This window comes from Ambystoma mexicanum, chromosome 6p, assembly GCF_040938575.1.
Source record: "Ambystoma mexicanum isolate Mex_15411 chromosome 6p, UKY_AmexF1_1, whole genome shotgun sequence".
In the NCBI taxonomy this organism is placed as follows: Eukaryota; Metazoa; Chordata; class Amphibia; order Caudata; family Ambystomatidae; genus Ambystoma; species Ambystoma mexicanum.
The window spans coordinates 1,254,393,915-1,254,408,454 of record NC_090935.1 but is presented as its reverse complement, the minus strand read 5'-3'; the positions used below and the strand labels follow the sequence as shown (position 1 = coordinate 1,254,408,454).

Below are 14,540 nucleotides of genomic sequence, written 5' to 3'. Positions count from 1 at the left end.
CTCCACCTCATCCCTTTGTAACTCCTAATCTATCCCTCCACCTCATCCCTTTGTAACTCATCTCCTACTTAGTTTTCGTCATCTCTTTGACAATGACCTTCAAATCTTCATTTCCCTCCATCACCCAACGGTACTTCCTTTGTGAATTTGAGAAAAAAAATAATTTGGGCATCTGTTAAAAAAAAAATATTCTAACCACAGATGGTTTCATTTGTTATAATATGGAATAAATAGTTTCATGAATTTGAAGAACGACTTATCCTTATTTATGAGAGAGGAGACACAACTACGTAGACTGATAACTTGCATCTTTATTCAAAGTTCATTCATAGCTAATGTGCTTTTAGCAGTTGGGGACATGCACATGGATTGAGGCGTAACTTGTCTTCAATATTTACGTGTATAGGCTTTGGGGAAGCCTATATACACCTACCTAATCAGCAGTCTGTACAGTACTCACTTTGCAAAGCGAAGCACCACACCTTTTTGACTGTAGTTCTTACCCATGCTTGACAAGGTAATGAACTCTGCCAACTGCATCCTCTTCAACATCTTTGATCCTCACCCACTTCTGTGCACCACCTCCATGTGGGATGACTGTCAATGCACAGTTGTTACGCATTTAATTTCCTTCTTGTCTTCAAGTAAGTTCAAAGGACTGTCACCCCACCTGGTTCATGGAATCTCCTGCTGCTAACCCCCCCCCACTTTGAAATCCAAAGTCCTCCAGACCCTCTCTCTGTTCCCCCTCCTCCTTGCACTACCACCTGCTTTCACTCCTTCACCCTCCTGTCTCCCCTCCCCCTGACATCAAGTTTTTCTCTCCTCTAGATTCAAGACTGCCCTTAAAAGGTACCTCAATTGCCTCGAACAAAACACCCTAGTGGTCCGATAACACTCCCACTTGATCATCCAGCCTGCCCCACCATCCTTGCATACGTGTAAATGGCAAAGTACCAACCGCTCTTGTGTACCACACTTCCCTGCTCACTAGCTGGTCACTGTATCCTAACCTTCAATGCATCTGTTCTTGCATTGTTAAACTCCCAGCCACATGATTGCACCCCAAGCTGGTATGTTCCTATGCTCATAATTTCCTATGCTCACCATCTTTAAATATACACAAATAAGTACAAATGTTGTGCATGGTGCCCTCACCCCAGTTTGTCTTCTGGTTAGAAGTGTTACTGAAATTGACCCCATATGTAAATCTGTTTTCAGTGTGGGGTTGCAAAAAATGAACTAAGCAGTGAACAAAAAATTCCCAGGGGGGGAGAATCACTGGCTGAAGTATTCCATTCATAACGTACTGGTTTTCCGAGGGTTCCTGTGATACTGGAAATGCCTTATGGAGGGACAGGGCCTCCTGGTCCTTGTCCTACCACATTTCTGTGTGTGTTTTCCAGCTGGACCTCTGGCAGTGTAGCTCTTCATGTTTCCAACACCCATGGCATTCCCTTATAGCACCCCTGGGTGGGGATACACCCTTGCACCCCTTTTGTTTGTTTTTGGGCACCTGTGTGCTACCCACAGAGCAGGGTATGGGCTGGTGGCAGCTACTTGCTGACTTGGCAGTGGCTCTGAGTGACCTCCATTTTGGGACACCCATACCTTGCCATAGGAAGCAATCGGTTCCTGCTGGAGGGCAAGATGTCCCCTGTTGCCTCTTGGTTTCTGTTGCCTTTTACCTCGTTTCCCGAAGTCCTGGGAAGCCCTGACTCTGTCCCTTCCTCCTGTCTGGCTGTTAGGTGGAAATACCATGTATGGCTCTGGGGCGGCCTCTTGTCAGACTGACTAACTGGAGCCTTCCTAGAGGCTGTGTGTTGTGGGTAGCCCTAGGGGTGGGACCTGTGAGTGGAGTCAGAAGTGAACTCAGATTCTGTGTTGTGGGTGTCTGGTTTCTGTGTGTGTGACGCAATGAATGAGACAGCCCTAACTGAAACCGACATGAATGCAGTGTAGTGTGCTGAAAGGCTGGGTGCTTACCCCAATCCACGTTCTTTGTTATGGGTGTCTGGGTGGAGTGAATGGCCCGAATACCTGTGAGCCTGATTGGCTGCCTGTCTGTGGAATGGCTGACTGAGCCTGTCTCAGTCAGAGTGAATGGGAAGCAGATGTGTATATCTGGGGACCTCTCACTTACGAATTTGTTCAGAAGTTGAAGTAAGAAGAAGCTGTTCCTTGAAGACCAGCTGGAGGAGAAGTCTGCGCTGCATTTTCTTTGTGTAATCCAAAAGCTGCAGTGTTCTTCTAAGGACTGATCCAGAAAGGACCTGAAAAGGAGACCTCTCCCCGAGCTACGAGGGACCATCATGCAAAGTGCTACTCTTCATCGAAGTACCCTGGAAGCCAGTCCTGTGTGCCTGTGGTCCGGAGAAGCGGTCTTTGTGAGTCCTGAAGAGGAGTACCCGGACATCTCAAGTCAAAGAAGTCCATTGCTGGCACTGAGGGTCCAGAGGTGCGTATTGTGACTGCTGGAAACCGTTGCTGTCTACCGCCCAGAAGAGTGGGTACCCTGGCATAGTGCTGCTGGACACCCGGAGCTGCGAACATCCCAAACTGTCTAAGAACGTTTCAAAGGACATCCTTGCCATCATCACTGGCCACTTTTTCCTGCCGGAGAGGGTCCAGAGTCAGTGAGCGCAGAGGAAGGTCCGAGGTCCACTCCAGTGGTCGAGTCCAGATCGCCAGAAGCCATCCAGATGTCCGTACTGCAGCTGCAGCACCAGAGGAAACGAAAGTTGGAAAAACTTGATATTCCGAAGCCCGACACCAAAAGTGCCCTATTCACCCATCGCCGCCAGGAGACATAGAATGCTCCCAGGAGTCTTACTCTCATCTGCCAACCCTTTAAGGATCCCACAGCAAGTTTCAACTTCACAGGACTTCTTCAGTCGGTTACATTGTCGACCAAAGGAGACCACCGCGAAGAGCAAAACTGCTGCACTTCAGAAATACTTTGGTTCTATTTTTCTTGCGGACTCAGCATGCCAGTGGCTCCTTCTTCCAAGGGGAGTCCATCCTCGGAGGGAGTCATCGAGTGAAACCAAGAAACACTGCCACTTCACCTGCCAAGGCACCAAAGGTACTGTGACGTGAAAGAGCATCTTTTAGCCTCAGGAGACATCCAGGAGTTGCAGTTTCGGCTTGGATCCTGTTCTCCTGTGGCCTCTCAGGTAGTTTGGGGCGGTAGAACCTCTTAAAAGAAAGCAGATGTTTATTGAACATTATTGGACTGAGCTGTAAAAGACAAGATAAGCAACTCCCTAACTTTTCTCTCACAGGTTGCCCACGGGGGCCGGAGGAGGGGGGAAATATTCACACATAATTGTATATCTAGACTAAAGATAGCATTCTACCGCTGTTCACAACTAACCTGCCTTTCTTCCCTATTCTATGCTGATACACCTCACTTAAGAATTCACATGCCTATTTAAAACTGTCTGCAGTTAGTGCATTTCTTACTGAATGTAAGTGTTGTGTGGTACCATATAGTGTATATATTTGGCATTCTTTGAATAAGTATTTCCAAGTACAAAGTGTTATTATTTATATGTATATCTGTTATTGGTGGAAACCTTACTATATGTAAAGAAGCTGTTATCACCTAACATAGTGTGTGTGCATTCCTTTGTGGGGACTTGCGGACTCAATGTACTTAAGAACCAGCCTGCATCACCTCCTGAAAGCTTAAGCCTGGCTGCTCGTCTATTGCTGCAGATAGAGAACCTTGGCTTGGGTGTTCTGTGCCTTTACCCTACCATATAGAGGGCAGACGTACATATACCCCCCTCCAGTCTTTGCAGTCCTGTAATGCAAATCTACTTGAAGACATGCCTTTAAAAACATTTTTTTTAAATAACCTTTTTTAAGGTCTACAGGTGTCAACTTGCAAATGATCAACATGCCAGACAGCAATGTGACCATCATACAGAAAGCCAACAAAATTAACATTATCTGTATACTATCATCACCCAACATTGCTGCCTATGCCCTCTCAACTCCGGGATCAGTCTGTTCCCCCAAAGTGGTTGGTCTAGAGCCAGCCTCCTTCCATCTCTTGTTTTGTCCATTAATGGCTGCCACACCTTAACCACCAATTTGCCTGACTGAGGTAACTCCTCTGGATACCGTCCCTTTCCTCTCACTTCTTTCCTGTCCAACAGGATCCCCACACGCCAGAGAAAAAAAATCATTTACAGCCACGAACTGAATGACCCAAAAATATTTCTGCTGATTTGGAAGATTCAGCCCCCCTCTCACCTCCCAGATTGAATTCCTTAGCGTATCAAGGCTATCCTAGGGGTTGTCACCCCCAGAGCATACGCCTCAACCCCTTATAAACGTATTCAAATTCCCCTGTTGGTATTTTATATGGTGATACCTGTAAAATATAAAGACATTTTGGGGATTAGATCATTTTAAACAGTGACAATTTACTCAAGAGGGACAACGGAAGGTCCTTCCATCCCTCCACCTCCTGAAGGAACTCGGCCACCAGCAGATCCAAGTTCAACCGAAATAACTCTTCACAGGACCCCGCTATCATGACTCCCCTGAATGGATTTCTAGTGGGTTCGAGCTCCCCTGTGGAAGTGATCTTCTTGTTCCCCCCGCCCCCCGTGAGAACAAAATACACTGACTTTCCCCAATGGATCGGCAGGCTACTAAAGTTGCCATAGTTACGGAACAGTTCACCCACTCTGGGTACCGTTCTCTCAAGGTTTCTCATGTGTAGGAGCACATTGTCGGCGCTTTGAATCACTTCACTTGTGTATGTGATAAACAAATAAATAAATAAATAAAGAGGCAGCTCTTATCCCCATGACCATCCGGGCCCACCAACACCCCTAAACACGTTATTGCTTCTCACAGCTTCAGCCAGTGGGTTGATTAACAGTGCAGGGCAAAGGGAACTGACAGCCTTCCGTTCACCATAACCCATGCCGTCGGGCTAGCCATACAACAGTTTTATCCAGTCGATAAATTTTGTGCCAAAGCCCATCCTTGCCAGAACCGCCAGCCAGAAGGCCCGGTCCACATAGTCAAAGGCTTCGTAGGAATCCCAGGACAGAATCGCCTCTGATTGTTTCTGGCCGCCAGCCAACCGAGGTAAACATACTGAACAGTCTCCTCAAGTTAAGGCGTGTCGTTCTTCCCAGCTTGGAACCGTTCTGATCTCTCTCGATCAGGTGGGGAGGACTGTCAATAATGGGTTTGCAAGCACCTTGGCCAATATTTTAACCTCTCCATTGAGAAATCAGTCTGTATGATTTGCACAATTCTGTGTCCCTCCCTTTTTTGTGTACAAGAGTCATGACTGAGTCTCGTAGGTCAGGGGACAAACTTCCTGTGGCTCTGCTCTCCTGCAGTATATCGAGCATGCAGCAACTCCTTCTATCCCCCAAAAGCTTCCAAAGCTCCATGGGGAGACCAGTTGGGGCTAGGGGCTTCCCCCGACTGCAACTGTGCAACACTACGCTCTATTTCCGACCGCGTCAGTCATCTTCCATGGCCTCCCTTTGAACTAAAGAAATACTCTGCAGTGGGAGAGCCTCCTAATATGTCGCCATCTCCATCTCCTCTCGATTTGGAATTCTTGTATACAATTTGGCGTAGGACGCAGCAAAAGTGTCGCAATCTCCTCATCCTTAACCCTGAAGGCCCCCAATTCATATCTGATGGCTGAAACCCACCTATGCTGCTCTTTCTCCTTGACTGTCCATGCCAACAGTCTGCCAGTTTTGACTCCCTGCTCATACACCATACCTCTACTCAACCAACTTGAATGCCTTGCATCATCAAGAGCCAATGTCTTCACCTTGTCCTGTGCCCTGCGCAACTCCCTATGCAGCCCCTCCTAGTCGTCGCCTGCACATTTCTCCTCCATTCCCTCACCTTGGATTCGACCGCAACCTGTTCCTGTATTTTATCCCTTGACCTTTTCCTTACTTCTGTGATGGCCTTTTCCCTTTATTACCGCATTATTATAGGCCTCCCAGAGAGTCAGTGCTATCCACTGTGCCCTTATTGTCTGCAAAATAGTTGTCTGTAGCCACCCCTAGAATGTCACCCATATCTGGTAACAACAGCTGATATACATTCAAACGCTCGCTGCACCCCAATGTGGTTGGGCTTTACCCAGTCTCTATTCCAATAACAGTGGGGAATGATCCAAAAGACGCCTAGGTAGATACTACATCCTTCTAACTCTGCGAACCTCATCCTTGGTAGGAACAAAAATTGGCGATTCTTGACTGAGTGAAATGAAAAACTCTTTCCGGTCGGGTGTTTTTCTCGCTAAACATCAACCAGGTCCAGCACCCCAGCCCATTCATATAGCTTTGTGGGCTGACTACGCTTCTACATGGCCCTGCTCTGTCAGTCCCTATCATTCATTGTATCATTAAAGTCTCCCCCTACTAGTAACATATCTGATTCCACATCCAGGAGCATGTCTCACAGCCTTCAGTAAATCATCTTTAACTGGAGGAGAGACATACACATTTACCAAAGCGACGAGTTCCTGACCCATTTTCCCAGACTACACATAAATAGCGACCCGGTCATCAGCCATGAGCCATCTGGTGTTCCATTTTTGTATTGGAATACTGTTGAGTACAGGTTCCTCCCCAGGAATTTACAGTTGGCACCCTGAAGATGCGTCTCCTGTAACATAACCACATCTGGGCTATGATGTCACAGAAATTTAAATACTGCACCCCTCTTGATCTTGTCCCCCAGCCCATTCACATTCCAGAACATACACTTCATCGTTAACTCCCCCATTGTGTCCTTAACAGTCATGTCACCTCCCCACCCAGGTAATATCTTGCGGTGCAAACGGTAGGCTTTTGCCACCCGCCCTCTTCCCAGGCACTGATTGTCCATTACCCCTATTCCTTTTCCCCCTCACCCCAGATGAACAACCATCCACACTTCCTAACCTCAGAAGCATCTGTCGCCCCCCCACCCCAAAATTCCTTTACCCAAAACCAACAAGCAAGGACACAGCCAATCGGTCTGTGTAACATAACAAGCCAATGAGAATACTGCTCCCTGAACCCCTTGCCTTTAACTGCTTCTAAGCCAGCAGCTTCCCCCGACTCATAACTAATTTGAAGACCCCCGCCCCCTCTTTGCCAACCTGCAATCTCCTCCCCTAATCACAAGTACCCTCCTCGAGACCCGACGTGCCCTCAGTACGGTCATCAATTAAGAATTCGTCAACCCCGGACAACCAGGGTCTATGGCCCAGTACCTCTCCACTTCCAAAAGGACCCCTGTAGCCATCAAACGCACAGAATTATAATGCCTCAATTAATCAAGTACGCTGTTCGGAACACACAACTCATTCCACCCTCAAGGTTCCATTCTCCACCATGCTCGGTCCCTCCTGTGCTTCCATCGGCAGACCCCTGGGAGTCGCAGCCAGTTCTCCCCCCACATCCCCTGCGCTACCCTCAGCTCTGGTTGCCCATCCACCTCCCCACACACCTTCTCCTTTGTGCATTCTTGGCGCTCATTTGCCCCAGCTAGCTCAATCCTATTCCATACTTAGTGGAGGGTGTTGAACGCCCTTCCCTCCATTAACACCTTCAACTTTGCCAAGAAGAGGAGCATATATCTAATACCCCTCTTTCGCAGTTTGCTTTTCACCCCCTGAAATGATTCACTGTCTCAGGACTTCCCTTGTAAATCTGGGCAACCAAGTCGCTCTGGCATTGCCAACCAGTGCCGGGCCCATCCTGCTCTCGTCCTCTATAGAATGGCATCCCTGTCTCTAAAGTTGAGGAGCCTGGCTATGGTAACACGTCGGAAGGTCCCCGGTTGCGCTCTCTCAACAGAGAAGGAATACCTGCAAACCCCTCTGAATGTTTGGAAGAGCCATTTTTCCAGAAAACTCTCCATTGATTTCCCCCTCTGTTCTCTCAGGGAGGCAGACAGTTCAAATATTGTTTCTCCTTGAGTGCACTTCGCCGTCCTCTGCTTGGCGCTCCATTCTAGCTGATGTGCCCTGCAAGAGCGATATCTGTTTTTTCATTGCCGCACGTCGTCCTCCATCATGGAGTTTCTCCCCTCCGCCTCTTTTGTCCTGTCAGGCACCTTCTGCAGGTCCACACATATCAGGGAGATATCCGCTCCTACCTTCCCAATTTTACTCTCCAATGCTGCCCTGCTACTTCGTATCTCCTCCAAAATCAGGGCCATAGATTGAGCCATATTGCCCATCCACACGGTTCGGAGCACCTTGGCCTCACTACGCCTGCGTCCCCTGCTCCTCTTCCCCTCCTCTATGCCTGCACCTTCGCTCCTCCGCCAACCTGAGGATGGGATGTTCCACCCTCCCTTCCCGTATCACCCAAGGAGTGGGAAGCTCGGCACCTCGCTACACCCGGGATTCCCGCCAGTCTGCTTTGCTCGTGTCTCTGGCCACTCCTCCGTTACTGAGCCGCTCTGCCCAGCAGCTGCCATCTTGGCCATCCGCTCTGTAATTCATTTCATCTCTCCAGGGGGGGGGGATCCCTTCAGCATGAGGTGCCCCATCTACAAGTGCCTCAACCTGGGGCGGTTCCCTTCTGGTTCAACAGGATTTGGGGGGCCGTTCGATTTCAGGAGCAGCATCAGCATGCCGAGACGCACAGGAGCTGCTTGGTTTCATGTTGGCTCCATGCGGCTGCTGGCCATGCCCTACTAAGATATCAATTTTAACTTCCTGTATCGACCAGTCCCATTCACAAACAAATCAAAATGTTTTCTGCCCAACCAAAAATCTAATAATTATTTGCGTAAAATATGATCTCCCAGACTTCTAGTTTCTTCCTTTTCTTCACTTCAGTGTGGTTCTAGTGTATGCCTCCCACCATTGTATGTTCTGCCTGAAGAAGCAGATAGACACTAATTCTTCCAATGTACGCTGTCTACCTTTAGACCCTGAGATTGACATTGTTCCAGGACTACTCTCTTGTTGCTGTGCATCTGGCAGGAGTCTAGAACATAGTGAGTCATGTTCAGCAGACTCCTTCATACTCTACTCAATACCCACTGAATACAAGGGTGTGCGATTAGATCTAAATCTCTTGATGACGCTGACTGGCCAACCACTTTACAGATCTGTTGAATTTCTCCTGCACATGTCCAGGATGGGTATTTGCAAATACTAAAGACTCCTTAGCAAATGCTGTTTTGTACTGGACAGGGAATGCCCTATGTACATCTTTCTTCACCAGTCTTACAAAATATTGAAATTAGGCTATTATTCCTAGCGCAATTCTGTGGAGAGTAATTTGATTGCCAGATCTGCTGACAGAGGGGCATTATCCTGCATGTGCGTTAGTATAGTATATGGTATCCAGTCATAGTCACCTGGGAAAAGGTTGCCGGTGGGCAACATTTCCCCAAATTTGCACTACCACGGAAATCAAGCACTTTCCCCAAATATTCTTGGACTGGAGTTAGGATAGTAATTAATACCCATCCTATAATGTGTGCGGAAGGATTTCAGGGGATGCAGGCGACATTTTCACATAGAACCGAATATATTCTTCACCACTGCTCCACAGATGCATGTCTCATTCCACAGCAAACTGAGATGGCCCTGGAATACCCAACAGTCTGTTAGTCTGAAATTAACACTTCGATGGAGGTTAGGGCATACATGACCCCCTTGAGGATATCTAAGTTTCGAAATACTGGAAGACCAGCATGTCCTAAATGTAATCTAGACAATGCCGACATGGCACACATGTTTTGGTCATGCCCAATAATTGAGAGTTTTTTGGGGGAAATAGCTCAGAAATTGGCAGATAGAGGGGTTACGCTCGCTATAGACACGGCCTGGGCCTGCTTACTGGGCGGGTTCCCCAAATCACGGAAACCTAAGCATGTTGAGAAACTGAAGGATCTGGTGTATGTGCTCGCAAACCGAAGGATTGCCATGGGATGCAAGAAATGCCATAATCCGCGGGTAGATGTATGGTGGACGGAATTGCAGAAATGGGCGGAGACTGAAACAGTGGTATGGCGAGAAGCGAGCAGTGGGTTTGGTGAAGAGGAGGCGGGCACCTTGTTGGCATGGAAATCACTAATAGCAGAATTGTTTGGAGTAATACCTGACCCAACAGACTCCGAAGAAAATGAGACCCCGCCGCATGTAACCGTCATTGAATGAGAATAACAAATAGGCTCATGGGGTGGAGGGGGGATTGAGGGAGCAGTGTTTAGGATAAAATGATGTATGATGGAACTGTTATGATTATACTGCTTGTTTGGTTTGTATGGTTTGGTTTGTATAACATCAATAAAAGTATTTTTCTTAAAAAACACTTCGATGGAGGCATATTTGTAAAATGAAATACAGATGGAAATCATATTCGTTAGTTCTGAGCAATGCCTGAGGTTGGAACAAGGGCAGGGCGAGCTGTAATGAATTAATGCAACAGAACCCCTCTCTGTTACCCATTTGCAGTCTTACTCTAGACATCCTGTTTGACAATAACCTTAATAGGCTTGCACAAGTTGTTGCAGTTAAGGCTGGGTTTGTTTATCTTGACTGGTTTGTGTCCCTTCATGTCATCTTCCAACCTAGAATCTCTGACTCATACCTTTTTTTCCAGCACATTTTTATCCAAAGCTGTCAGGATGGATGCTGAGTTAAGACTACACTAGTCTGCAATGTCTGATTGAGGGTTTTATTAAGTAACATAGAATGCCCATAATTATCTAGGAAAAGGGACAACTTGATACCTTTGGAAGGAGTAAGGGTCTATGAAAACTCCTAAATGGTTCACACTGGGTTGCCGGTGTGGGGTTGGAAAGACACTTCCACCTCCCCACCCCTTTCTTTAAAGTGTCTTCAGTGCAGGCTTTCTAGGGCTTGCATTTTCCCTTGAAGTGTTCCCCAAATGTTCCCCTTAGTAAGACTGCACAGTACAGGAGAGTACTCTCCTGTAAGGTGAATGAGTATCTTTTGTCTTTCTGGACACTCGTTCTGGGTCATAACTCTTCTCTACTGCCTTCCTGTTCAGTCCAAAATGGCTACAGAACAGCTCTTTAGGTATATCGGGACGCAGGTCACTCTACCCTTCAGGTGTGAAGTTCTGGTTTGGACTGCTGTGACCTGGGTAAATCCTCAAGCTGTCCTGCTCTGACTCGGGTCGCTCTCATCGCTCCATCGTCAAGAGCTTGTTCTGCCACTCACCTTGGGTCCAACACCTCTGGTCAGGGTCTCATGACTTTAGATTGGGGTTTCATACCAAGCCCAGAACCACCCTTCTTGGGTTCCTCTCTTCCTGGATACTTATGCTCCTTGTTTCCTATGCCACTTTCATTATTTTCCTTCATGCCACCTGTGTCTCTGTCCTTGACTCCTTTTTACTCCTACTGTAGTACTACCTCCTGCTGTGGTATAACATTTTCCCTCTGACCCTTTCCCTGACTACACCTACTTTCGCTGCCTAATATTGGTCAACAACTGCCTCCTTGAATCCTTTCCCAGCATCCTTTTAATAATTCTCCAATCTCCTCCTGATCTTTCCCAACATCTTCCAACTCTCCAATTGCCTCCTACCAATCTTTTTCATGACTTTCCACAACCTCCTACAACAAGCCTCCCGCCTCATCCATCCAGCCTTTAACCTCCTCCTTATCTCTAGTAACCCCTTCCACCACTTCTCCCACCTACGTCTGTGGATCTTCCTTGGCCACCTTTAACCAATCTCCAACCTTCTGCTGATCTCTCCCAATCCCTCCCAATTTCCTCTAGCACCTTCTCCCCTTCTAGTTTCTTACTTTTCCTCCACTACCAGGCTCTTCTCCTACAGTCTCCTCCTCTGGTCTATCTAATTCTTCCTTTGCTCACCTACAAACTACTTTGAAATACTCTACTTTCTCTGCTCCAACAATCCACAAACTGACTTGAGCTGTGGGTCTTTTTGTAGTGTTGTAGTGACCTGACTCTTCCCTGTTTGCTCATCTCAATCTGTAGTTTGTGGGAAGGGCTAGCCTGCAATTGGTTAGCAGTTTTAGGGAAATAGCATAGTGAGACTATCTTAAAGGGACCTGCACCAGCTCTCATGCATGGTGGGTATATTCAAACTGTACCTTGATTATCTTGGTGTGATCTTCAAAGGGGACTTTCCCTGAGTAAAACATAGCCCCCCGCAAACCTCCGCACTGCTGGCATGCAGCACCAAGCCGGGTACTTTGTCGCTACCTATGTATATTGAATGATTGCGTATGCAGAATGGTTCTGTTCAAATACTGCAACAGGCTTCTCACTTGAGGAATATTAGTCCTATTCTGCAAGGTCTACACTGGTGACCGGTGAGTCTCTGTCTGAAGGTTATTATGGGTTTTAGATCATCTCTGGGACACATCATGGTCTATCCTCAGACTTGTGTAGTATGCCAGAGGGCAACCATTTACAACCTAATATTTTCAGAGGGGACATGCTGCAGCATGTCAAAGATGATTTGTCATTCACTGGGAAGTCACACCGTCTTGGGTGAGATATCATACAATTTGAATGCTGTGTACCCTGCAGTACATTATCCTTGTTTTGACGTGTTGGAATAGCCATTTTGTCCATTTGGCTTTCTCCTTTTTGATGTGGACATGGTCTTCAACCCACTCTAGATCTTTTCACTCTAAAGTACATTTTCACATTGTAAACTTCCACATGTTGAATCTGGCTTGAAGGTCATGCTCAGTGGTTCAGCAAAGAAAATGTCTGCCTTTTGCAGTTTATGAAGAATAAATGCAGCCCTGCCGTCTTCACAAAATACGTATTGGTGGTAGTGTTACATCTATGTGTTCAGCTATAAAAGCTTGACTAGATCACATGGGATTCTTTGTAATTCAGAATAGAGTACGAGGGACGTTGCTTGGACCTTCTGGCCTTTGGAAACCGAAAAACAATCTTCCTCACAAGTTAACTAGAGCTGCCAGCAATCCTTCCAGCGCTGAAGTCCTTCCGTCCCCAGCTGCAGCTAATTGGCATAGGCTGTCGCACCCTCCAAGGTCGAGAATCTTTTTAAGCTGGTTCCCAACAAGGCGTAGCAGGTGGGAGCCATATTACAGAACTTTGCACCGGCGCAAGGTCAATTTTGCATTGTTGGCATTGGGGCAACAACTGACCTACTGCTAATGCCATGCATAATTGTACTTCGCCCGATGCAAACCTTTTGTAACGTGGTTCATATTATTAGCTCTAGGTCAATGTTTGCCTTGGCGCCCAGACCAGTTTGCTGGTCATGCATGGGACAGCTTTACTGCATGCCCCCAAGTAAAGATTGATGTCCGATTGCATCAGGTCTTCTCAGGATATTCACTTCAGAGGAGTACACCAGTGACTATTTCCATACACTTAGTTAGATGTTCCCCCTGAAAAGGACTATTGAGACATTCTCCCGAACGTTGTTCTGTGATGGACTCCGATGGCTCTTGCATCACACTCTATGTTGTGGAACCTCTCTGCTTCTAGACTTCAGAACACTTAGGCTATGTAGTAGAATTGTTGTACTCTTACATCCACTTTTCTTTTAATGTTTGTTACCAGAGGCTATCTATGCTTAATTGCTTTGATCAAAAATAAGTGTGGTCTCCTTGGAGATGGAAATTCCAATCCGCTTACAAACTGGCAGTCAGCCTTCTGACTCCACTTGGAGCGGTAGAGTGCTTTTGGAGCATGCTACACATTATGTTCGTAAACCAGAGGCTCATGGCAGTTCTTCTCCCAATATGATTACTCTATAGAGCTTGCGCTGGGCTTATTGCTTATTTGCTGATACATGCTTTCCAATGCCAACTGTGTGCTAAGTGTTTGATGGATGGTAGACCAACTTGATGGCCTACTTAAAACTAAATCAGAGTGGAAGCCGGAATTATACTTTTATTTTCAAACCGGCTGTAGGGTTTGAGATCATTCTCCACCCTCCTTCCCTTTGCACTTAAATTGAAATTTTGAGATGAACAGTATGCATAAAAAAGGACCCGACATAAACCCTTGCTGGACATTCTAAGTAGTGCTCTATATCATACCTTTTCTCTATTTAGGCCATGTTATCAAGTAATATCCATGATATGCAAACTCTTTTCTGCTGATGTTAGTTATTCGTGGCCTGCTTAAACGGAAGTAATTTTAATGTACTCCTTATAAGCATGACCTGTACCGATTGTATTGTTATCCTGTGTTTCAACAATCTGCTTCTTTGTTAAAAGAGGATTACTAGTGTTTAATGGGATCAGCCAAGTACAATTCACAGCACTCTTATCCGGCCGTGTACATACTTGCATACTATCAATAAATGTGCTCTAAAGGTTGCAAAGAATCTAAAATGTGGCTGTTGCAGTTGAAATGTGCTGCGATCTTACAATGGGAAGTGACAGAAACACTTGAAAGTGTAATGTCTCCATAGCAATGGCCTTTAAGTGCAGCAGAGAGCAAGAAGAGTGTTCAGTAATATGAAAAGCTGTTCAGACACAGTAAATGTATATTTCTTTTGATTGAAACAAATTAGCTTAATTATTTTCAGTAAAAT

General features: G+C 46.5%; 1 protein-coding gene across 5 annotated transcripts in view; it reads left to right on the top strand.

Annotated features, from left to right (window-relative positions):
* VPS13A (vacuolar protein sorting 13 homolog A) overlaps positions 1-14,540 on the top strand; it is a 2,994,934-nt gene that overhangs the window by 268,632 nt on the left and 2,711,762 nt on the right. The gene's annotated exons all lie outside the window — the stretch shown is intronic.